Source organism: Chamaea fasciata, unplaced genomic scaffold, assembly GCF_029207755.1.
Source record: "Chamaea fasciata isolate MVZ Bird 193981 ecotype frontalis unplaced genomic scaffold, bChaFas1.0.hap1 SCAF_2, whole genome shotgun sequence".
Classification (NCBI taxonomy): domain Eukaryota; kingdom Metazoa; phylum Chordata; class Aves; order Passeriformes; family Sylviidae; genus Chamaea; species Chamaea fasciata.
This window is the reverse complement of record NW_027094087.1, coordinates 81,441,108-81,468,138: the sequence shown is the minus strand read 5'-3', so window position 1 is coordinate 81,468,138 and position 27,031 is coordinate 81,441,108. Positions and strand designations below refer to the sequence as shown.

At 39.0% G+C, this 27,031-nt stretch overlaps 1 protein-coding gene across 2 annotated transcripts in view; it reads right to left on the bottom strand.

The window, feature by feature from the left end:
- The window catches only part of ZBED1 (zinc finger BED-type containing 1), a 57,619-nt gene that overhangs the window by 27,194 nt on the left and 3,394 nt on the right, over window positions 1–27,031 (bottom strand). Inside the window, exon 2 of one of the 2 annotated variants that reach the window (XR_010719433.1) lies at window positions 494–4,766. The exons of the other annotated variant lie outside the window; for it this stretch is intronic. The gene's annotated coding sequence lies outside the window, so the exon portion shown is untranslated. Of the gene's footprint in view, window positions 1–493; window positions 4,767–27,031 lie in introns of those variants that run through there. 2 annotated transcript variants of the gene reach the window in all.

Sequence of the window (27,031 nt, the reverse complement as noted above, 5' to 3'; positions counted from 1 at the left end):
CTTAGGCTGAGATTTTTTTTCTGATAGTGCATGAAGGGCAAGAATCCAAGCCCAACAAGTCCATGGATTGCATCTCAGTAGGTTTCAATTCTCTTTGGACAAGACACCCAACTGCAAAATGAAAGGGCAGAGCTGCACAGAAAGGAGGATGGGGAGGGAGGGCTGGCTGGAAATACCCAGCACTTTTTCAGGTCTGTAAAAACAGATGACAAACAGAAAATAAAACAGGATCCAGAATGACCTCCCAACACAAAATATTTCTCTCCATCAGTCGTAACAAAAAGGCCTTGTTTCTCTCCAGTAGTCTATTTAAACAAGCCAGGAGCCAATCCATCTTCTAAATCCTTGGGGGCCTGTTCAGCCATAAGAGTGGCCAGTCTGCTTTTGGGGCAGGTACCCCAAGAGTGGAAAAAAAACAGTGATAACTAAAATATAAATGCTGTAGAAAATCTAGCATCCAAACCATGACTCTTCTGCTTTATAATTAGTCACGGAAACACTGCCTTTGCGTCTCAAGTTTATTTACTGACCACAAGGCCCCTGTAATTAAGCCATGATTTTGTTCCAAAAAAAGAAAAAAAAAAAAAAAAAAAAGTATCACATGATTCCACATAACTGCATAACTCTAAATTCTATCCTCAACTAACCTCATACAATGTCATGAATTGTCAGTGGGGTTGCAGGTAACTGGAAGGTGGATTTGGACTGCAGAACCATAAATCCTATGGGACAGCAGCTAGAAAAACACCAGTCAACTTGCACCACCCAAGCCAAGCTGCAGGGCTGATGGGCACAGCTAAATCATGTTGTAAATGTATAAACTGAAAAGATGCTCTAGATGGTGTGTTCTTCTCCTTAAATCCTCTCAGGTCTCACCTGGGGATATGAATATCTCTAGACATAGTCATAAAAAAGTAGGCAATACCTAAGAAAAGAAGTCTAATATACACAAAAACATTTTAGCTCATGCTTGAGTGGTTTACTGGAAAAATCTTAAACTTTCCATACATATTTTTCTTTGGTTATCAATAACCTTTTCTTCTCTAATTTCATAACCTAACCAAGAAAGGAACAGATCAAACAAATGGTGTTATAAAAAGTCAGAGACATTTTATGCTTTTCTAAGGTCCCATTGCTGCTGTTAGAAACAATAGAGCAAAAGAATTAAATGACTAAAAGCTATTTTAGAATAAATGTGTCTTGCATAAGTCGCATACACAGTAAGAAACTAAAAATTAAGGAAAATTGCTCAAATAAAAAGTGTAAGATATGAATTTCAATAGATTACAACATGTAGGCTAGCATATTCTAGCTGCTATTGCTCTATTTGGCTTCAGAAACAAAAGTATTTAGGATAATTATCATTACAACCAGTAAGAATTTCCACACTTGGGGAAACATTAATATTTCGACATTTGTTTTCATACTGATTCAAAATTTTAAAAAAAATCAAAATCTTCTCAGAGAAAAATTATGATTTGTAGGTATTCCATATAGATACTGTCAAAACACTGCCCTATGTATAGCAATAGCTGCAGCATTTAGTAGAAACATAGCATTTAATTCATTATTCCAATATGATTACAAATGTGAAAGAAATAGAAAAGTTTAACTCTTTCAACTCATAAACCAGAATATTTTGATGTTGAACAACAGTGTTGTGGAGGAGATTCTAAGCACTGTGGAAATGTCTACATACTAGTTAAGTTTTGACACCTTCCAGCACCACTTCTCTTTGACAATATCCTGATCATGAAGTCTGTCTTTCCTTCTTGTTTCTTTCCTTCCTTTTCTTCGTTTATATTAATGTAATGAGAAAGCAATTTTACCAGTGTATGTGAATTTCTTTTTTTTCAATTTTTTTTTTCTTTCAATGCCTATAGGGAATACTTCACATCTTCGCAATAATGTGCAAAATTGAATCCTTATAAAACCCAAGAAAAGCAAGTAAGTAGGTAAAATTATGGACAAAGAGAGGTGTGCATTCCAGGGAAGAGCTAGGATTAGAAGCAGCGTAGCCCTGGGTTTCAGACTGGGCTTCAGAATGTCATGCTTCTGGAAAAACAGCTCAGTGCATCAGTTCACAGAAGAGATTGGCCAGCTAAAGTGCTGTGCATAACCTCAAATGTTATGTCAATTTCTGACCACAAAATTGATGCCTGTGGGAGTGCAGGTAGTGGGTGGTGCACCTGCAGGAGTCTGTTAGTTCAGATCAATGCATACCCTTCTTGAGGCAGAGCTCCTGCCTGTCCCAGCAGCCTGCCTGGCTTGCACCCCAGAGGCATCTGGGCTACCAAAGAAAAGGCCCTTCACAAGACACTCCTGGTTGTGCAGGTGTTCAGGCCATGCCATGGACTTGGTCCAAAGTAAAAACCCCTGGAGCACCAGATCCTTTTTTCTCCAGTCCGCTTCTGCTGAGCTAGTGCAGGTGTAGCCATAAAATTCCACATACCATCCACAAAATTTAGAATATTCCTGCAACTCTGTAGCTGAGATTGGACCTTTTGAAAGTGTTTGTGAAACATGATCCTTAGGAACATGGTAAAGATGCTATGGAAGCATACAAGTCTTATGGCAAGCCACAGTACAAGTACACCTGTGTTACCTACCCATGATGGTGATGCTTACACTGGAAAGCAGAGAAGTTCTCCTGCACTCCCTGACCTGTCCCTGTAGCCCCTTAGTCTGCCTCTCCATGCCTGAAAACTGGGTACTCAGGTAGGATGTCTTCTGTGACACACTCACAAATGACTAGTTCATTGAAAACTCAAGCTGCAACACTTTTCCTTCCGACAGGCAACTGTATCAAAAGCTTTGCTGGAAGTAGGGGAAAATAATGCTTGGCGATGATGTTGCCTCTCACCCCACAGCAAGAGTTGGATTTCCACAGCCCAGTTCATCCTGCCCCTGCCCTGCACAGACTGGGGTCCCCAGCCCTGACCTACGTGGTCCCCAGGGGGAATGCTGTAGTGTCTCCTTGTGCAACTCTTGGGTGTTTCTGCCTCTGCTTCAAGTGGCCTGCCTGTGTGCTGGACAAACAAAGAATTTCCACAGAGCAGCCTCCACATCCAGGCACCTGCACATGGTGCCTAAAGATGGGCACTGCAGGGATTTGCTCTTCACTTTTCTTTTCAATAAACTGTCTCCGATAATTGCCTTGGCTTTAGAGCTGAAGGCCTCTGGAGTAATGAACAACTCTTATTTCTAGTACAATGGGATCGTTGCCTGTAATGTTATCCCTTAATTGCTACTGCGGTGCAAATTATGAGAAGCAAGAATATCCAAATATAGAGACACTTGGCCCTTGTGACAGGAAATTAAGGTCTCTTCTCTGGCACTGCTGCATGCCCTGAACTCCCACTCAAGTCAAAATGAATTATATACATTCCATATTTTGAAAAACAAGCTCTTAACCTCTACAAAGGAGCTTATAGAGTTCATATCATGTGTGTTCTTGCTATCTCTATAAATGTCCAATTCTTTTTCAGATCCTACTAATCTTCTGGGCATCCTAGTTCCTTCAGAGTTAATGGCAAAACTTGGCTGAAAAGGATGAAGTACATTTGTAAAAAATAATGAATAAATCTATGATTGTATTATCTTTTGAAGTTTTAGTGGCTTGGATTGCTTAAACAGTTATTTTTTATAGCAAGAAAAAGCAAGAAAATATTTCTATATCATCCACAATATAAAATCTCCTATCTTCCTTCCTATTTTTGACACCTTGAGAGTCTACAATTTTCAGCATCTTGGATAAAATCTTTTCCATACCTGTTCATGCCTTGCTTTGGTGCTGTACTCTTTAGAAGCAACAATGACCAAAACAAACTTAGACTTCTGAGAATGACTGTGTTATCTCTATGGTGCCTTTTTAATATTTCAGGAATTAAGTGTCTAAATGTTTAATCTCCACTGTGAAGTGTCTGAAAAGCATGGTATTGTCAAACAAATGCGGTAAACTGCTGAAGAAAGGTCCAATCCTTCTCTTACTGATGCCAGTGGGAATTTTGCCAGGAAGCTCAGCATGATAAAGATATAGACCAAAGTAATCAGTTCTACAGATGATTACATGAAAAGCCCTTCATTATAGCATGATGATTGAATATTATTACAGTCATGAGACACATACATCTTCTAGAACCAAGACCAAGAAAAATAGTGTATTAAGGCTATTCCTCCTCTGAGTTGGGCCTGTTTGCCAGCAGCCTTTCATCTGATGACATGTTAGCACAGCTACTTTGGTTTTGGCCACAGCCTGATATGCACAGCGAAATGAGCCCAGATTTCCTGCTCCACAGTTCCTCTCTGTGAAAGGTCTCTCAGCCCATGAAAGCTGTGTCGTTTGGTAAGTAAAATACTTTTGGCAAACTCAGGAACATTACACTTTGTTGTCCATCTTCTCACTTCAGTTCAAAGGAACATCTTGCTCCACATGTGCCTCTTCCAGGCTGGAGAAGGGCAAGAAGTTAACGCTTGAGTGTGATGGCTGATGTCTTGACGAAGGGACACTGTGGCACAGACCCCGAGCCAGACGCCTGCTTCTGCAGCCTCACCCAGCCTGCCCAGTACTCGAGCTGAGAGCAGGAGGCAGCAGGAGGTTATGGCCACAAACTGGGCACTGAGGGCACGGATGATGTGTGCAAGCTAACGGGGTGCCCTTGCAAACATATTCAGGATCTTCACAGTTCTTCAGGGAGCATTTTTTAGGCAGATACACTGATGCAGTTTTGCAGGGTTCATCCAAGCAAGTGAAGTTGCACAGTCCCCTGCAAAAGGAAAGTCTGTATGAAGATGGGAATATGACTAGAGTTTGTATTACCTTTGGATTTAAGAATTTTATTATTACTTATGTGTAAGGAGGTAAATTTTCTATTATTTAGGGGTCAAACAGAAGCCTGCATTCCTTACTGAAATCAGTAATTTGTCAGCTTAGCAAAGTCTGTATTATTAAAGACAAAATGTAAATGTTTATAAAACATTCACAGTCACATCACTCAGTGTTACTAAATCATTAATAGTGTCTGGTTCTGGTTTGTATTGTCATAGTCACAGGAAGCTGCAGTGATAACAGCAGGAAAATACATATCCACAGCAAGTTTTGGATACGTTTTGGGGAGGATTTTCTTCACTACCTTACCTAGGAGAGAAGTTCTAATGGTGCATTTTAATTTATTTTCCACATTTGTATGTTGCTTTCATTTCTTATCTGAAAGGAACTGTGCAACTCTCCCACTGCTTCTTGCCTGAAACTGCTCTCTGGATTGTAGCTCTGATTTTCTGTCATGATACATGTTGTCAGGCTTTGTCTCCTCTTGAAATTATCATTAAAATGTTACACTGGCAAAAAAACCCATTTGTAATGGTTGGGGATTCTGAAATATTTTCTGTTATTTTCATAGTAGCAGTTAATAATTCCCTGAAGCTATGCATTCAATTAAATACCTTTTCTTTCTGCAGTCCTCTCAAACATTGGCGAAAAATCACCGCTATTGCATTCTAACCTCTCAAGTGATGGGCAAAAATCAGTTGCCTAGCAAGCAGAAGTACTATTGTTTGTGCTAAAAGGTCAAGACAAAAATGTGCTGAAAACTTTCTGGATACTTATATAAAGAGATGAGTTATGACTTGGGAGTAATTTATTGCACAAAAGAGTCTGTATTTGACCCTCTGCATCCTGCTCTCACATACTTTATGTCACTTTAAGGAGAGGAATAACTATTTCTCCAACAAAAATTCTGATATTACAGAAAGATAATAGCTACCTCTCAGTTTAGATGAACTCAGAAATGTGGCTAGAAAATTATTTGTCATCTGCTATAGAAACATCAGAGTTCCAGCTTAAGCAATAACAGTATGAAATCCTTTTCTCTCTTTGACCATGTACTATAAGAACCAGCAGATGAAAAGCTATTGTGTTTATTTTCTATGGGCAGCTACCACATAATAATGTGGTAATACTTTTCATGGAAATCTATCACACAATATACATATTACATACAGTTCAGAATATACTCTAACTTATACTACACTTCAGTTCTCAGGATCTTTGTCCTGAGCAGTTCACGTGTTACATGTGTTACAAGCATGCTGCACCTCTCGCTTGGGTGGATGTATTGCTGGGGTGCTACAATGTCTATTAGAGAGCAACATTAATTTCATACAGAAGCCTTTGGACGTAAGAGCTCAGTTTGGGTTTAAACTTTGTGCAGGTCATAGTGGGAGGGTATAAAGAGAATCTATGTGTTTTACACAGATTTGGCACACTTATAGCTCCTATGGTCTGGAAGTGCAATTCAAATGCCTGTCTACCACCAGCAGTAAAACCAACAGTTTTAAGGGGGAGGGGTGTAGATGGAACCTCAGCTATCTTTCTTCTGCTATCTTTATCTTTTTAAGATACAGGAAAAATTTATAGGAAAAACAAGAGAGAGAACAGCACCTCTGTCACTTATTGTGCAAAGCTGTGCTGTCAGCCACACAGTACACTAGAAGGCATCTCTGCATCCTACGTCTTGTACAGTATAACAAGAAAGTCTGACAGACAAAGCTTTCACGTTACTCTCACACAAAGTAAGAGATCTGGCTGGACTAGGCAACCAAGGTTGGACTAGGCAAGCTGAAGCAAAATACTTCCCCTTTCCTTACCTACTGCTATGGATGCATAAAAAGTGGATTGCACATGAAAACATAAGGAGGGAGAAAGAAGCTTCTAACTTTTATTAAACTCTCAAACTTTGCCACCAAGTTCCTAAATTCAAAATACTTTGTTTTTCTGCCTCACCTGTCTCAACCCAGACCACCAGCTAATTTATATCTGGGTCCTGTGGTGAGCTCAGCTGGGCTGGCACAGCCTCTGGCAGCAGCTGAACTCCAGGTAGGTTCAGTATCCCACTTGCAGGGATTCTGGCAGGGTCAGGACTCTGGCAACTGATCCAGAAATCTAAGTGGCTATGAAAATGTTTACAGAAGCATTAAAATAAAATTCCCTTTGTGTTACTAATTATTCTTTCCCTCCAACTGTATTGTTTGTATCAACTATTTCTGAAATTACTCCTCTGGAAGCAAATGCACTTGCATTCTCACAAACTGATTTTTTAAATTGGTGGTCTTTCTCAAAATCATAGAATCACAGAATCTTAGAATGGTTTGAGTTGGAAGGACCTTAAAGATCATCTAGTTCCAACCCTCCTGCCATGGCCAGGAACACCTTCCACTCTACCAGGTTGTTCAGGGCCACCATCCTATGTAGCCTTGGACACTTTCAGGGATGAGACATTCACAACTTCACTGGGCAACCTCTTTCAGTGCCTTACTACCCTTATAACAAAGAATTTCTTCCTAATATCTAATCTAAACCTGCCATCTTTCAGTTTAAAGCCATCCCTCCTTGTCCTATCGCTACAAGCCCTTGTAGAAAGTCCCTTCCCAGCTCTTTTGTAGGCCGTCTTTAGGTATTGAAAGGTGCTATAAGGTTTCCCCAGACCCTTCTCTTCTCCAGGCTGAAGAACCCCAACATTTTCATCCTGTCTTCATTGGAGAAGTACTTTTCAACACCTAAAAAAAAAAAAAAAAATGGAAGAAGAGGTGGAGAGGTATTTATGCTCTAATAAGCTTCCTAATAACCACAGTAACCTGAATCTTTTAGAGAAAATTAGCATTTATCTCTTCCCTGGTGTAAATGATTCTAGCCCACTTTCCCAATTTGTCTGATGGTGAAGTATTGCTAAGCAACACCACACTTGCAGGTCAGCTGCAACTTCATGTCTGTGCCGATGTCAATTTTTTTAAGGCCCACACTATATTTTTTTCAAAGATTATGTTGCCATTTAAGAGCATTTAAAACTACTTAGCTAATCTTCCTACTGTAATACTAGCTCTTGCTTAGTCTAGAGCTGCGTTGCTATGGATGAATATTGCTTGGAGTGTCTAAATATTTGGAAGTAAAACCAACCATTTTCTTTGGTGGTATAATGAAGTATGGTATAAGATCAAGCCTGATTTTAATTATAAGTTGCCCTTTCTCTTATCCTGCCTGCCTTCCCTGATTTTCATGCCAACAGCAACTGTTTAATTTGACTTGAAGGAAAACTAAACAGTTAGCCTCAAGCAGCAGATGAATCATTCTAATATCTGATAACTTTTCCAAATAAAGCCCTCTCTCTCCAGGAGCAAATGTCAGTCTCCATCACTTAACAAGCTTATCTAAGCCCATGTAGTAAGCAGGGACATGCTCACACTCAAAAGCTAATGGTGGGATTTTCAGTGTATTGCCAAACTGCTGAGTGGTACAGTGGTATTTGCTGATTTCCAGACAAAGTTCAGCACACAGCCTGTGCCTGAGCAAGCACTGAAAAGTAACAGGTATAGGACGTATTGCAAAAATTCCGAACAACACAACCCCCAAAAGTGTAAGGTGCTCCTCAGTGGGCCACCACTGGTGCTGGGACATCTCCTGCTCTTGCTTTGTTCAGGTGCTGCAGAGGTGCCCTTCCTGTGGGACGCTCTAGCATTGTCCTTCCAGTTTGATCCAGACACTCACCAACTTCGAAGTGCCAACTAAATACAGGTTTTCATAAAAGTAAGCACTCAGATACAGCACAGAGACCTTTTAAATGCCAAGTATCTCATTAAATTGTCAACTTCCTTGCAAGCAGCACTCGGAATAGCAAGAACAAGCATGGGAGATAAAATTCTCCAACGACCTATGCTGGTAAACCAGGACTTCCAGAGTCAAGCACTCAGGGCCGTTAGTTCAAGCAGTGCTTGGCTTGCACCCAAGCCCCAGGAGCCCCGGGAAGCAAAGGCAGGCCATGGAGCAGGCGCCTCTCTACGCCCTGGTGGCAGGTTCGCTGGGCAGCATCTCCCTCTGGAGGCTCTCCCCAGATCCTGCTTCCTGTCACCAGCCCCAGCTGGGCAGGAGAGTCCACCCCAAATCACCATCGGAGTGTGAGGCTTGGGTGAACCTGGCTTCTCTCAGTGCATTTTAACAGATGTCTGGGTCCAAATAGCATTTTCAGACTTAAAGAGCATTCTGTAAAATTAGTATTTTAGGAATTGCTATTCTAATCTGTTACTGAGTCTGCAAACCTTTCAGGATGGTAAAATCCTACTTTTTTCTCCAATCCTGATCATTAGACACACACTTTTCCTAAAAGTATGGGGAGGCTAATGAAACCAGATGAAATTAGAAAGTTAAAGTTGAGGATTCTAAGAACAGAATCTAATAAAACACAAACATGGCAGTTGTCATTTCCATCACAGTATTTACAGCAATTTTTCTGTTAAATTATCCATGTGTTTTCACCAACACAGAGCTTGGTCATTCAAACCATTTTAATTATATTTTTATATTGCTGTCTCATTTTTATTTGTTTGGATTTCTTGTTTACTGGGTCTTTGATGGGATTCATATATACTGAAGTTTCTCATACTGCTCTGAAGCTACATTTGGATTATCACAACCTTCAAAAACTTGAAGGTGATTCTAAGAAAATTGGAAAGATGGAACCAGAGTTTTCAGAGATCCAGTGACTCCAGTAAAATTCTAGAGCGCCAGGATCTCCCTCATCACAGGGACGGCAATATGCTCCCTGATTTTTTTTTATGGAAACCACAGAGCACTCACATGCATTCAGCATGATAAAGACTGAAAGTGAAACATTTCTATCCAGCTTCTAAACTGTCAAGCAAAATGTCAGGTAGCACTGTAATAAAACAGGAAAATCTAACATAAAACAGGAGTACTCTGATTGGCACATTGCTTTCTAATGAATGTCACGCATTCAGCAGAACCATTGGACCTCAGAAATAATGAAGTAGTGATGGGATGAAAAAAGCTGCAGAGATTCACGAAGCAACTCCCAGAAAAGCTCCGTTATGAAGTGAATCTTTCTTTGAATACTTCTGTAATTGGATACATCTTACGATCAAATTCTCTCATCAAAAGGTAGATATTAAGACCTCACTAGAGGAAATGGATCTTTATGGATCTAAGAAGAAAAGTTGGTTTTCACTGGTGTTCCTCTAGGGAGAAAAGGATAATTAAAAAAAAAAAAAAACAATTTTATTTTTATATTAAAAAAAAAAATAATAGTGTTCAGCTCATGGAGGATGGCAGACCTTTCTAGAGATGGTGATCCAAGGTAATTAAATTAGATGATGGAGACCTCTCCTGCTGCCACCTGCCACTCAAAATAGAAGATCCAAGAGTGGCCATCCTAAAAATAATTATTTATGAATCCCACAAAATAGATCCAGTGGAATAGACCCCTGAACACTATAGGAAATGAACCTGATCTAAATCCTGCACAGCAAAATTTGTCTTGCAAATGAGGAAAGTGAAATTTGCAAAACACATCCTCGATGTTTAAATCAATTATTATTACCACCCTCTAAACCAAGAGAAGTCTACTGTCAGGGAAACACCAGATCAAAGATGCTTCTGGCCAAAGGAATCTGTAGTCAAAGCAGATCACTCATGAGATGTGAAATAAACTATGGATTGCAATTTTTTTTTCCATCTATCTCACTGCAAATGTTCCTGTCTAGCTCCTAACACCTGCTACCTTTAACACAGTCTTCCAGTAAGCTGCTTGTCAATGTTAGTGCAAGTGTTTACTGTGCCAAAATCAGTCTTCTCTTTCTCAACACAGTGCTTTGAGAGACACAATGTAGAATGTTTTATTACCCTCTAGACATTTTACAATGTCTAGTAATTTTATTTTTTTCCCCTCAGAAAGATGTGGCGTTATCCAATATGATTTTACCTCTGTAAATTCATATGCACTGCCCGTCATTTGCTCGTACTTCAGATATTCAAAGACATCCTTTTCTACCATTTGTGTCAATAATTAACCATAGCTAAACAGGCATCTTACTGAATGGCAAAGGTGGGATTCTTTGCTTAATATAGTAAAGAATTGCATCCTTTCTTCCCTACGCATTTATTGTCTATTTACAGATGTATTGTCTCTTTAGCTAGCTACACAGGTGTTTTTCTTCAGCGGTTTCTCAACTGGTTACAAATTTCCAAAGTTCTTTATAGAGAATCAGGCCATTATTCTGACCTAAGGATCATGTGCACGTCTTTTTTTTTACACATTTTTTTAATAATTGATAGAATTTGCATGCAGTTTGGTTGGTACATGATAATCCCACTTCTTTCTGACAGACTCTGAATTCTCAATAATTTGGTGTTCATTGCTATCTTTTAACTGTCCAATATATTGGAATTCCTATAAAATCCTGACATTTTTTAGCATCCACTTCCTTTGAAGTTCAACAGTACATAAATACCTACTGTCCTTTGCATCCTCACAGCTGCACCCACAAAATACTGTGCATTTAAAATATAAAAATAATCACTTAGCAGAATAACAGCAACCCAGAGGGCCAAGTATATAACTGCTTAATAGATCAGAGCTATGGGCTCATAAAGAACAGAACTGTAGAATTATCTATACCTAAAATGGCACCAATTCTCAAATTATAGAACCACAAAATTTGAACAGTTTAGTATTTTCCTGATACTAGCCATAATTAAATCAGATTTTACAGCTATTGCTATACACTTTTAGAACTAAAAAATACTATCAAGAACAGGATGTTGGCTAGATAAAGAGGAGTCATCAAATATGAAATACCCACGATGGAGAGCTTCAGTTGCTGATACACAAGCTGCCCAAATGTCATGAGACAGAGCTTACAGATGCAGTTTCTGAACTTCACCAATGATTGCTTCATACAGCTGAAAATCCTACAAAACACAGGAAAAATCACTTTCGTGGATTCAATCCTAACCAACATTGTGGAGTAAGCTCTGAGGTAAATAGAGGCTGAAGCACTTAAAGCTGGAGCTTCTGGAAAGTTCTGTAGCTTCCAAAAGACATCCATATTTTTCTAGTAGCTGTGTGTGACCAGTATCACTAGTAAATGACAGCTGGAGCACATCAGGAGAGCTTCTAGACTGCACTGTGTTGCTCAAAGAGAAGGCCTCTCACAGTCTGGGAGATTTGTGCATGATGTGATCCAAGGTCTGCAAAATGGCAGTAACCAGCAGTCTCATGTTAAATACATGGTCTTGATCCAAATCAAAACACTAATGTAGATGCTTTCCATTAATCTCATGGATTGGTAGTTAAGTTCTTCTGTTACAGGTTTGCAATGCTGTTGCTGTTTCATGGTCCTTGTTCTTGACACATTTTATCTTCAGTAAATAAAATAAAATTAAGGCTTAGGAAAAATATTGCTTCACAGTTGGTCAGATGAGTACCCTGAAAGGGCAATTTAGCTTTCTGGGCTTTTTGCTTGAAAGAAGGTTTTTTCCTAAAATAAGCAAAGCAGGAACCTTTGCAACTGAACTCAAGCATCTCACAGACCTTGAGAAAGACTGTGTCAGTAAAGAATTGCCACCTATAGATAAACAGAGATGGAGAAGGCAAGAGAAAGGAAGCCAAACCCAGTCAAGCCAAGCCAAGAAAATGGAAGACAAAGCAAGGCCAGAGAAAGCATATCACAGAGTGTCATGAATTCTGTGATGTTTGTTATCTCAACATGTTTAGTATCATAAAGCTGCCAAGTGCAAGGTAACTTTCACAGATCTGTCAGGCACTTTTGTTACAAGCCCTGCCTGCTCATGTCCAGTGTGGCTGGGCTGCAGCCTGAGCTCCTTCTTCAGTCTCCTTAGAGACTGCTGGAGAAAGGTAGGTATGTTGATAAAGCCATATAATCTCAAAAGTCACTGGCGCCAAACACAGATCTGATCAGGGACAGAAAGGGGCTCAGTAGCATCCATTACCTTATGTCCTAGCAATCCTGCATGCTCGTAAGGTGCACTCTGAATCTCTCTAGATTTGCTGCCTCCTTGAAACAGCTCTCTCTGTGCAATATTCTTTTGCCTCCCCAACAGTCTTTTCTATGACTTCCATGCAACTCCCCTGCTCCCAGACTTTAACACAACAGTGAGTACCCTACGGTATCACTTTTTCACTGGTGGAAATATCAATTGAAAATATATGAGTGGTTATTTTCAACAGCAACAAATGATTTGCCATAGAGAAGTACAGAAATAAAAGTTAAAAATCCTCAGAATATTTATTACCACTTCACATTAAAAGCAGACCTTGGTTAGATGCTAGAAACCTAGATTTTGCAATTGAGAGTCAAATAATTTTCAAAAAATTGGTGTAAGAGAATACATGCAATGTACAAACATAAAGATTTTCTGTCATGTGCTTCTGTATGTTTCCACCTATATTTTTGTACAAATAATAAATGCATAAGAGGCTTATTTCCCCACAAAACACAAAAATGAAAGTACTTGCTGTAAAAATGCAGACAGACAAGTTTATCCAGGAGATAACTCTAGTTTAGGATGAATTAATTTGTTCATTATTTTTCTTTATAAACTTTGCAGGAAGCCTGGCAGATAAAAACTGGTCCAAGATCTGTGTTTTCACTGTCAGTGATGCTTGTGCAAAAGCAAAAAAGAATACATGTCTTGGCACAACAGTAAGGCACCAACATAAGCTCAAGGCTATTTAATTTCTATACAGATTTCAGTGTGAAAATGGTAGGAAAACCAAAATAATTTTCAAGCTGCTAGAGGGTACTGTCAACTGTGAAAAATAGAAAGACAACTATAAACATAATTATTCAAGTGCACCCTCTTAACTAGCAGGAAGATTTTGAAGGGTTAGCACAGAATTTTTTTAATGTGCTAAGCAAGACAGATAGATAGTAACCAATTATGGTGGTTTCCTCCTTTGCAAAATACTTTACAAAAGAGATATTAAGCAGATTGATTTGGTTCCAAGCAGAATGCATGCAGAGGGTAAGACCTGATGCAGTTTTTAACCACATTTCTTCGGCATCCCTGTAAGATGCTTTGCATAGCAGCACCTTTGGAACAAATTTGCTTGGGATCAAACTCTAAGTATTAATTAAGACTTCACTGGAAAATCTACAGGACTGAAGAATGAATATTTGGTCCTTAGACCTGTAAATGAAGAGGTCATATCCAAAGCTTTTTTCCTTTTGTAACATGAAAGAGAAAATTCCCAAAGGATTACTTGAGTGTAGTCACTGGTCTGAGGCCCTTCAAAAGGCACGTGTCCTGGAAGAAAATACGTACCCATAGCTGTGGTGGCACCTGTTACTGTAGCTGCTGCTCTTCCAGGTACGTGGCAAAAGAGGGCAGTGGAGCACTGTGCATTTCAACAGTTTAAACTAATGATCCCTGCAGATCTTTTCTCTACATTTCTTTGCTGCAAAAATTATTACAATACCTAAAAAAGCAATCATGTTGTATTAATAACATCCAGACAGTTTAAACAGAACTTCTCTTTTGCTTTCACTGAAAATGGCATTTCTCTCCTAGAGAGCCTTATAATCAATTGATTGAAACTTCATTACTTCCAAATCTCCAGTCTCAGGAGGTATTGCATTTTCACCCACTAATAGGATTCTCCATGTTGGTTTCTTTTGCATTGCTTCCTTCACATGCTCTCTAGGGAAGTTTGCATTCCTGGCTGTAACACATCTCTCCAAGTTTAAAACAGCCAACAGTGGCTCAGGTGTCATCACATGGAATGGGTTTTGTTTCCATTTCTGTGTCACAAACAAGAAACCCTCTTGGTTTTAGCCAATGTACCATGGCCAGTCATTGCCTATGTTGGGTTCCTTCTTTATTTATTAGGCAGTTCTATCTTCTGAACCCTTCCAAAGTGTTTCTAGACTTTGTACCACATACACTTCAAAATGTGTTCATTCATGTAGCTTTAAACATTTAGCAACATCATTTGTTTTTTTCCCATATTTAAAAAAGAGCATGAAGGTCAAAGGTATCTTCAAACATTTCTCATTTTACGCTGCAATATAATCAAATCTGACATTCAGGGTTGCTTTGGTTTTTCAGTTGGAGTCTAGGATGATGCTTCTTTTTGCTGAAAGCAGTGGTTCCCACTTCAGTATAAGTTGACATATATAATACGTTGTTAAAAATAATAACATATTATTTAAGAGGAATGGTCACAGTAAAGAATCCTGCCCTCTCTACCAAACAACCCTCTTTCATCTTGTCAAAAACAGCCTTTAGTCTTTCTTTAAAATGACAAAGGTTTACAGTGTCAATATACTCCTTGGGATGGGAGTGCTCTAACCAGATTTATTAGCAAAGCTCTTACTTTAACATTATAAGCCAAATTCTGGTACTAAAATGTCATTCATTTAAAAATCTCACGTTTTACTTAATGGCTATAACGTGTCAGCATTGTCTCCAATGTTCCTTTGCCACAAAAAGACAAGGGGATGTGACAAGATAAACTTTGATGTGCCACATCCAACCTGAAGTTTGAATTATTTATAAATGTTTGGAAAATTACATAAAATGATAGTGTATGATATGCAATCCATTACCACTACATTCTCAGATCAAAAACACAGTAATCACCAACATCATTATTTTATTTCAGAGCAGTTTCAAGGGCAGCTCACTGGACTGGGGTTACAGACAGTCAGTTTATAAACCTAGTTCTTCCAAGCAGCAAAATCACGAAAGCGCCCCTAGCCTCCTCAGCCTCAGTTTCCTCTCCTTTAAAGCAGGGGGACTAACACCCATCTTTTCTGTAAAGTGTTTGGACATCATGGTGTACATAGTTTTTGTATTTACAGTATAGAGGCTGGATATTATTTCTGTTATTACAGTTTTTGTTCTATTTTTACAGGGATATTGTATTATTCCTACTGCTACAGTTTTCTGCCTCCAGGGTGCTGGGTCTTGAGCAAACACAAATGCAGGATGGTCAAAGTTGACTGCTGTTTACATTTGAAAAATATTTTAGAAGTGTAAGACCATCCTTTCCACACCAGTGCACTTAAACTTACAGGAAAATCAATAATTTTCTCTACAATTGACTAGGCTTTTTCCAGTAGGTTTTGCACAGTTGAAAAGGCACAAACCACCCTCAAATATAAACAGAAAAAACTTGCAATAGTGCTGTGCAAAGGTGCAATTTCTTTTTGTCAGATGTTTACAGAAATACTTTTATGCTTTGGTTAACTCCCTGAGAGAGAAAGCCTTTCTTAATGGAAGAAATATTGTTTAGTCTTTACTTTTATTAACTCATTTTGTCCTTAACTAACAAAGCAATATTGTATTTCAGAGATGCACCCTAATAAGCAATCTAAAACTAACTCTTCCTTTCTTCCCTCCTTAATTATTCCTGATTTCCTGACATAGGTTTCTGTACATGTCTTTAGACTGCTTTATAATACAAAACTATACATTCCAATTTTATCATTTGCATTTTATATCAAATTATAAAATTTATATGAAGATAGGTAGGTAGGTAGGTAGATAGATAGATAGACAGATAGACAGACAGACACATTCAAAAAACTAAGAGCTGAGCAAGTCCAGGTGAAATGAAAATCAAATGATTTTCCAAATCTCAGTGTTGGTTATAACACCACAGAGTTTTTATGGTGCGTAATCATCAAAATAAAAAGCTGAGGATTATCTTGAAAGAGAGAATCCTTTACCCAAGGTGCTGAGTAGAAAAGGAGACAGGCAAATGGGTGGACCACCATCTTGACCAGAGATAAAGCCCATCCAGAAAGTTAATTCAGAAGTGCCTTTAATCTGAAAAGGAGTTCATTTCTATTATCACTGCTGTTGGCATTAGTGTATTGAAAAGCCATAGAAACTTCACACTGTCAGGAGATCCAGGAGATACTTTTGCAAACCAAGTGGTTTCACCCTTCGTTTCTGAGGCACGGACATAGCTCATAAACTGTGTAACAAACTGTAATAAACTGTGACCTGAAGTTAAGCAAAACAAGGAAATCAAGATGGGTTTAGTGGTAACAGGCAAATGAAGTGACCACTTTCAATTCAAGCATCCCTGGTGATAAATTTGTGCACATATGTGCATTTTTATAACATCTCTTTAAATTCCTGATAACAAATCCTCTTGGTGCAAACCTTAATGTAACAGATATTACATAGAATGCTTTGAAAAACAGAACCATTAAAACTGGTAAAAGAGTTTCATGAGCTGGGGAAATGTACTCCCTCAGCATCTGGCCCATCTCATGCATCTCTTTTACCAGAACCTCAACCCAATCCGGGTGGGTCCTTTCTGAGGCAGGCTGTGAGGCAGAGTCAGGCTCTGGGGTATCATCCCTATTCTGTGGGGTAGGTATCAGGGTGGTTATCCAGGTCAATCTTCCCTTATCTCTGAATGCTAAATAGAATACACCTATTAGCAGCACCAGCCATTGTATGATATCATTAGCATTCAGAGAGGATTTAAACCCTTCAAAAACTGATGGGATAGACCCAAAGAGGTGGGTAAAGGATTGGGAAAAATTTCCCCCGGTGTCATTTCCTCACAGTAGGTACCATTGTTAAAGTAACTCCAAAAACACACAGTTAGTGTATGATAGCCCTGAATCCATGTGCCTGCCTTCCAGAGGAAATTAAAAATCCATGATTTCCTCACCTTATTAAGCCATAAAATAAACTGGATGACAGTCACAGTAGCTTTAGTTATGGGGTCCATATTTAGATAAGGGCTTGCAAATGGCAGAAATACAGCCACAACCACAAGCCACCCAAACCAGGGAAAACTGGACCACGTGATACTGTCCAACAAGGCTTCTATACACAAGAACTTAGGTCACCGAAGAACTGCTATTCCTTTTTCCTCTCAATGCCCTCTAGCCGCATGTTGGGCACCAAAATCTGTCTTGGTTTAGATAAGACAGGTATCTGCCAGGGAGGGTTGGAGTCTCCCTTGAAATGTAAGCCCCTCTCCCTTTTCCAAATTATTATAAATTTGCAATTAAAAGGCTGTCAGGCAAAGATTTTGGGAATAGGTATAGCAGTTCTTTATGAGGGATATAAAAATACAGATATTGTAGTACAGAAGAATAAGCAAGAAAATAAACAAGAAAATCCTAGAAAAACCCTGACAGAGTCAGAAATACAACCTGACACCCTGTTGGTCAGGGTGTTGGAAGTAGTCCAAAGTAAGCCCTCCTGGAGTGGCAGATGTAGTTCTGTTGGAGTAGAGATGGTCCCGTTGAAGAAAAAAGGGTCCAGTAATGGTGAGATGGGTCCGGTCTTGCTCCAGGGATCCGGTGGAAAACTAGGTATCTAGTGGTACTGTGGCTCCCTTTTATCTAGGTTAAGATAGTTTGGCTCCTCTTCCCTGTGTGGAGCAGCTTACAATAGTGCACTGTAATGTGTAATGTCATTGATGAGCTCTTAATGGTCCATTAGCAGAAGATATTCCCATGGAAGTAGTGAAACAATGAAGAGAGATAAGTAGCACTCCACCATCTGATAAGCGACATTGACCCATCTGGGCAAAGATAAGCAATTCTGCTCCACCCAGATCAAATAGAATAACATGTTCTTTACAAAACCCATGACAAAGAGAAACCATCAAAATACACGTAAATAGAAGGATTTACATGGGGGTTTAAATTTTTAAAAAAATAACTTTTTACACATGGGAAAAAACAAAATTAAGTTTTCCTTACTGAGGACCATTATCCAAAGGACAAATTATTCTGGTCCACAAGTACCATCTGCTACTATTACACAAGGGGAAGAAAAATGTGGTCACTTTTTGCTTTGAAAGTGCTTATTCTCCTCTCTTGTGATGCTCAGAGGTGATGATAATTTTGCATTTTTTCAGTCTGTCCCCTATCAGGGCACAAAACCTGCAGCCCACACATGAGAAAGTAAATCCAGCACAAGTTTCTAGCAGAACAGCTCTGGTGGGAGGAGGATGAGGCTGATGGGTGGCTACAGGGCTGCATGTTAGGATAAGAAAGCATGAAGAGGTTGTGGCGGAACTGAAATCAAGCAGTGGACACCATCCAGCCAGTTACAAAAGCAACATTACACTCTTACAACAGTAAGAGCTCTGAAACTACCCACTAACTGAAATAGTAAGAGAAAAATAAATGGATCTAAGCAACTGCTCTACTTGTACAAATGTAGGTCAAAAAGAAATGAATTTACAGTTCTAGTTCAGGAATCACAGGACTGTAAAAGAAAGGTTATGCACAAGCTTAATTCAAATAACAGCTATCTTAAAAATGGCAAATTAGGAAATGCATTTTATACACAGACCAAAATGTTATTTGATCAAATAGCCAATAAACAGATTGCTTCATGCCATGCTGGGTCACAACATCATGATATTTGATAAAGCACATCACTTTAAACATTGTATTGTGCATCTGAGCTTGTTTTCAAGACTGCATCAAAGACTGACTCCCACAATACACCATGTCCTGATGTCACAGGTCTGCAGTTCCCCTCCTCGCCAGACACTGGAGAGCCTCTGTCAGGGTAGACTCTTCTGTCTTCAAAATGCCTCTCCACATGAGAAATCCACCTGGGGTTTGCCACTCCCCAGAGGATTTGCCTGACATGCATTCAGCCATCCATCCATCCATCCATTCATCCATCCCTCCTATACAGTATATTAATCTTTTCTTCCAGCTACTAGCGAGATATCCTGCAAAACTCATCCCACCCCACTAAGCACAGCTACCACTGGTACCTCCCATCCAGGATGCTGCCCTTCAGTGAACCCTCTCCTTGCTGAATTACAAGAGGTTTTAAGTTATTTTTACAGTTATCACAAAAGCCATTTCATTTCTCTAGTCATCTAGAGGACTACAGTGTGTATAGGAAGTCTAGTTTGCCTAGCTGACTTTCATAAAATAGTAGCAGAATATCCATAAGCTTATCCAAGAATGACTCCATTTTGGTTCATATAGAGGTTCGCAGGAGTGCTAACTCTTTCACTTTCTTTCATGAAATCTCCTGAACCAAAGGCACACATTACATAGCTATATATTTCAACCATATATCATGAACATTTCTATTTCATGAGACAACAGTTTGCCTTTTAATTTAGCAGCACTTTGTATAGACCACACATTACACATTAATGGATGTCACTAGTTTTAAGTTCTGTGCATTATATCAATCATTGCCAAATCAGCTCAAAAAAAAAAAAAAAAAAAAAAAAAAAAAAAAGGCTACACAGGCTGAAGAGCGACAAAGGTGGCTGGATATCATCCTAAGTGCATCACTTACTTGGTTGCTACTTTCTGCAGCCTGGAGAAGGACTCCAACTGTTTATTAACGCATATATGTATCCTCAGAACCAACGCCTGTGCTAACAAAAATTGGCACCACTCCACTGAAGTCAGCTGAATGTTTGTAACAAATGAACAGCTCCTCCACAGCAAGCAAAATTCTGCCTTCCTTTATGTATCATCCCACATGCCCATAGGATTTTGCCTTCATGATTAAAAGAGAATGACTCACAATAGTGGCTGCAGTGTCTTCCAAGCCAGTCCCGGCTTCGTCTGTTGTGCTCTACCCTCCTTCCAGCTGACCTTGTTTGTGTGGCCAAAAGTAACGGAAACAACCCTTGGCTGATAATAAAGATAGTACTATTTTTTAATACCATCATGTTTATCTTTGGAATTCACAGCACTTCCAACATGCAAACTCAAACTAAATGAATTTGGTGTCAATGTCTTGTTCCTGGGACAGGAACAGTCGAACCTTTTAATTCCTAAAGTCAGCAGCAGGTTCATAAAAGTCTGGAATAAATAGATTACATATACTATCTACTCACATGAATACTGTGTAAAATTTTAAAAAGGGAATTGTCATGTGAATTTAATAGACAATACAGAGCCTTATTGCTTCATACATAATTTAGTTTTAGAACTAAGAAAGCTTTCATGAACTCAAGTAAAAAAAACGAGTTTTCTCTTCCACTTTTAATTTAAAATCTCCCCAGGCTTGTAAGCCCACATGAGAGGAAAAATTAACGTCACTTCAGAATTCTCAAAAACAGCAGTTTATGCATTCAAATATATAAGTTTTTTCCTATGCTCAAAATTTTTCATCATTTTTGATACATGTCCAAGTAAAAAAAAAAAAAACTGAGGCATAGAAATGTGTTTTTTCATGTGTTTAATAAGGTGGGGGGTGGCAGTGAGCCTGTATATTAACATGAGAGAATCATGGTTTAAACCCTGACAACAGACACACTGCAGCTCACATTTATCTTGGATTTGCACTGAAAATAATTACTCTTGACAGCTCCATCTTGTAAATTTGGGTGATACTTTGGTGTATAATGAAATGTCAGAATAAAGGGGATCCACTATCACCTTGTGCATCTTCCCTGCTCTCCCCTGAATCTGCCCACCATCCAGACAGGCAGGCAGGTATCGCAGTGCAGCTCCGAGAGCTGAGGAAAAGGCTTTTTCTACCTGGGAGGAAAAGGTACAATGGCCTTTTGCACTAAGTGCTTTTTTCTCTAGTTAGTAATCTGCTTTCCACCTAAATATAGGCTGTGAGTAGCCTCAGTATGAGACGACAGGTTTGGTGTTGAAGTATGCCATTCCCATGAGATTGCTTTTTCCTTCAAAGCCACAGTTCACATTTATGCCAGGGAGTACCTGAATATCCTACTGTATCAACTACCCATATGGCCATGACAGTTAATGTGACAGGATTTGTACAGCTGAAGAAAAACACAAAGATAAAAACTGGACTAGATTACAGAAAAAAATATACTACACAAGAGTATGCCCAGCATGATTATATTATAGTCGGAGAGATGTAACTGAATTAATTTCCAGTTCCTAGAAATGTGCTGGAGTCCCCACAGAGGTGTAAGAATTAAACAGGCTATAAGTATATTGTAATTTTTGTCTTCAACCTTCAGGCCACTATGATCTGTGAAGGCTTCATCCACCATGTCTGAGCACAGTGATCATTCTGCTCCAGTGGTGCATTGTCAGGTACCTCAGCTCCACACCTCACCATATCCAGGAGTATTGTATAGGAACTGTAGATGTAAAAGGTAAAGATGATTAAGACTACTGGGAACAGATTCCCACTCAGTCCCAGTCCCAGTTCTGTGCATCTATCCTTTTGGTTTACCTGTTCAGCATGTATTAAGAGTTAAAGATAGAGTGCATAACAACAAGCCAGCCAGTGCTCATTCCCATATAAGACTCCCAAGAATACTTGCTTGATAGGATCACACAATCCTAGCGCAGTTCACGTTGGAAGATCCCTCAGAAGGTCACAGAAAGTAGAGCCAGCTTTGAGGTCAGATCATGTTGCTTGAGAGATCTTAAAAACTCCCAAGGATGAAGACTACTCAACTCCAGCTCTGTAGTATTCACTGCAGAAAAGACATGGGCCTGTTGGAGCAGGTCCAGAGGAGGGACACAGGAATGACCAGGGGAATGGGGAGCATATCACCTCTGGTATAACAGACTGAAAGATGGGCTTTTCAGCCTGGAGAAGAGAAGGTATCAGGGAGAGTTTATAGCAGTTCTCCAGAACCTAAAGAGGCCTACAAGAAAGCTGGAGAGGGTCTTTTTTACAAGGGCATGTAATGATAGGAAAAGTGGAAATGGCTTCAAACTGAAACAGGTTTAGATTTAGAAAGGTTTCGATTAGATTTTAGGAATAAATTCTTTACTGTGAGGATGGTAAAAAAACTGCAACGGCTTGTCCAAAGAAATTGTAGATACCCCATTCCTTGAGGTATTCAAGGCAAGGCTGGGTGGGGCTTTGTGCAATCTGGTCTAGTGGAAGGAGCTTCTGAACAAATTCAAGCCCGAAAAGGAAGTCCTCAGAGGAAGCAAGGACTTTGCCAACTCATGTACCTAACAAAAAAGTTTCAGAATTCCTCAGTCTTCTCCATGTCCTGGGAAACCACCTTCTGGAGAGGAGCCACATTTTCCTTAGTCTTCCTTTTATAATCCACATTTCTATAGAAGGCTTTTTTGTTGCCCTTGATGTCCCCATCCAGATTTAATTCTATCAGGGCTTCACCTTACCTAACCCTATCCCTGGCTGCTTGGACAATCTCACTGTATTGCCCACAGGCTATCTAACCCTCTTTCCATCCTCGGTAGACTTCCTTTTCCTGTGTGAGTTTGTCCAGGGGCTCCTTGCTCATCCACGTAGGCCGCCTGGCATTTTTGCCTAATTTCTATTTTTGGGATACATTGTTCTTGGTCTTGCAAGAGGCAAACCTTGAGTATCAATCAGTTTTCTTGGGGCCCTCTTCCCTCCAGGGCTTTATCCCACAGTACTCAACCTAGCAGATCCCTGAGGAGGCCAAGGTCAGCTCTGCTGACAAGCAGGGTAGTGATCTTGCCGTGCTCCCTCCTCACTGACTTAAGGATCTTACACTTCACTGTTTCATGGTCACAGCAGCCAAGTTGAATTATGCTGTATCAGTCACTAGAAACATATACTGATGTCCTTCTGTGTGCTCAGTGTCTTCCTTTTATCTTCACTGATACTGAGACTTCATTAAACTCCCACTCAGTTATTGTCCCTCTTAAACGTGTCAGAATAGTGTTGCAATAGAAAATAAAAACAAGTCATTAGAATGGAGATTGGTGGTAAACTCATTTTTAGGTCCATTTATATACACATACCTAGCAAGGGAGGTGATGATAATATGTTCAGGAGTGCATTAATCATAAGAGCTATATAAGAAGCATGCACTGAAGGTTACCTAACTCTGTCATATATAGTGTCCATGAAGAGCACAACTTAATGAAGACCTTGTTTAATTTTTGCTGTAGATATCACGATTACTTTGCTGGGTATTCATTTAATAGTGTTCATAGCACTCAAACCTCACCACTTAAATGGATACTGAATAGCAAACTAAATTTTATCCATGAGTTCATCTTTGCTCCAACATGCAAGAAATACAGAAGAGGCTATTCATACAAAAGACACTTTTTTTCCCCTAGCCCTTGGTAATACATTGCTGTATTTCATGAAAACCACAACATTTTCTTACTCAGGTGTTACATAAAATACCATAATACCCAAAAAATTTTTCAGATTTCATTGTGAATAAGTTTTAACATTCATAACTTCAGGAAGACTCTTTCATCCTTTGCACTTAAAAAACAAATCCAGAAGATATATTACATCAAAGAGTTGTGCATTTGTACTTTTACAAGAAGATGTTGGCTATTACTGGTTTGAGCCAAAATATTACAGTTCTGTTATCTTCTCTCTGAGATGCTCTTTTCTCAGATACATTTCTTGGTCATAATAGGTTAATGACCTAATAGGATTTTTCCCTGGTAAGTAGCGACTTTGTCTCTTTGAGGTCGATGGAAAACACAAGACATAAAATCTATTTGTTACTAATGTATTTCTTCCAGCCCATATAACCAGAATTACTTTTTTCCAAAGTGAAAGGAGAATTAGCATTTTCTTTATAAAATTATTCATTTATAACCCCAATATTCATCATCACTCATGTCTGATCATTGAGTCCTCAAGAAAGCATCTCCAACACTATCTGGTTTTCAAGCAAACCCTTACTGGGGATTATTAGAGTCAGGTTTCAAGGTAAAAGGAAAAAAATCATTCATGTAAAGATTCTCAGCTTGCTCTGGAGTTGCAAATTTCTAGTTTGATCACATTCAGTGTGCAAATGTATATACATATGGTCAGGGCACATGTATGCATGTATACTTATATGTATGTACAGTTTCTGTACAGGAAACTGGCAATTTTTGTGTTCTGATCTTCCCATTTTACTTCATATTAGCTCCACTTTTTAAAATTTGAACACACTGGAGTCTCTCTTCTACTGTCTTGATATAACACTCTTCTTTCTTTTCCAAAGTCTTTGTCTTTCTTCATTAGTCACAGGCAATTTTTTCCACATTTTTCACAACCATAATCCACAGTCAAACTATGCTCTACAATGAAACTCTGAATGTCACCTAATTGGTATCCTTTGCGTATGATTTAATGACTTTGAAAACACCAGTAAATATCTTTAGCATTTCAAAGTAATACATCAAAACATTCTAAGTAAGAATGCAATTCTCAACAGCAGACAGTGTTACAAGCCCCTCCAAGCTAAAGCTCACATTTTCTCACTTGAGTAAAATTTTAAAAGTTATCAGAATGCTTCTAACAAGAGCAAATGCTGCTATGCAACTAAATGAACCATACCAGCAATGCATATTAAAAATAACCTGTAATTTTTTTAAAGCTATTTTAATAGACATTAGGATGTTTCATTTAAAAAATCTAACTTGATGTAGAACAACAAATAAGCAAGTGTGTGTTGCTTTCCAATACACTCATCATTTGGTCAGCCCACCTCAGGAAAATCAATCCGTTCAGTTTGTCTACAAACTGCATTACACACCAAGCCACAGTTCAGAGGATTAATGCTTACAAGGAAAAGGAGAAAACACTCATGCATCAAAGGAAAACTGGGGGGAAAGTCATCCATTGAGAAATGGCAGTGGAACTTTGCCGTGTTTGAATGTCCAATTGCAGCCCTGATGTAGTGCAGGGAGGGAGCTGCCAGGTGAGCACCTAATGGCACATGGTACCCAGAGCAGAGATGGATCTTTAGGTGAAGAGCAAATATGCGTGTTTCCAGTGACTCCCTTACACCACCTTTTCAATAACACCTTACACACACAGTTTGTATTAACATTACCAATGCAAGACTGTTATTCTTGCAAAGCAAGAAGCAAGATATGGCCTGCTCATGCTGCAGATTTAATACACTTGTTAACAGTGACACTGTATTCCCTAATACTGCCCCTAAATTTGTCACTTAAAGGGCCCTGCCAGTTTCAAGTGTTAGAATTGTGGAATCAATTGTACAATTAATCCCAACCATCCCACCTCTAAGCTGTTTATAAACACACAAATTGGGCCAAGTGCTTGTCACATTACCAATAATCTAAGGCTCACAGATTTTAAGACTGTGAACAACTGCAAAATCATCACCTTGCATAGAACAAACAGTAGAAAATCAGTCCTAGACTGGATCCTCCAACAAATGGGACTAGAGCTGCATAGGGCAGATCTACGTGTCCTGCCTTACAGCAGCTTGAAGGCTTTCTGCTTTACGCTCACCTGGAGAGGAAACAAGTACAGCTGGGCAATCATATGACACAAAGACATCTTGAGAATGCAGCACTGTCCATCCCTGGACCCCGGCTAATTTTTCATCTCTGCAGAGACCCTCCTATGATGGAATCATCTTCAATGCTTGTTTTAAGCCCTTTTTCAGGGAAATGGTATTAGATGCACAGAAGGCATACCATAAAGACACTGATTCTTATCAATCCATTTTAAAAAGAAAGAAAATAGAAAATAGGCAAATCTGTGATTTTTATTGCCCAGTTACTCTTCTTACGTGCCACTTACAGAAAATATTTAATAAATCTGCAGAGAATATGCCTGACTAGGAATTGAGTGAAGAACAACTTCTCCGGAAACATACTGCATGTTTAAGTCTGATGTGACAAGAATCCTTGGACCATTCCTACAGCATGCTACCTTGCAGTAGGAATTAATCCATAAAATTCATTACACTTCTGCTGATGGACCGGTGGTAACTTCACAGTCTTTTTCCACACAAAAAAAGCAAATATTTGAAATATCACTTAACACAACTTTTCAACAACCTATTAAATAGCTTTTGGACTAAAACCATACTTTCAGACCATGAAATTACTAATTTTTGCAATATGGTAAAAAATTTCTCTTGGCTCAAGTAAAAACATGATAACAAGCTGTTTTTGCTTTAACAGAAGCACTACTCATGATGTTACAACCTGTCTTATTGAAAAAAAATACTTACAGGTGATCTATATCATCTATACCTGATGCACTGCATTTCAGTCACAGGTGATATTTCAGAGTTCACTTTTGAAACACTACCATACATAAAGACAGAGCAAGATGGTGAAAATTGTTGAGCTGAGGCATGAGCACAAACACCAAAAAGAAATAAAATCATCACCAAACTTCTGAGCAAACAACAAAATAATTACAAAAATAAGGTCTCTAGGTATTCCATGGTAATCAATTCTACCCTTTTTACTGTTTTAATATCTCTCTCAACTTTAGTAACATCATGCTGCTACAAGTTCACATGCTAACCTGCCAATA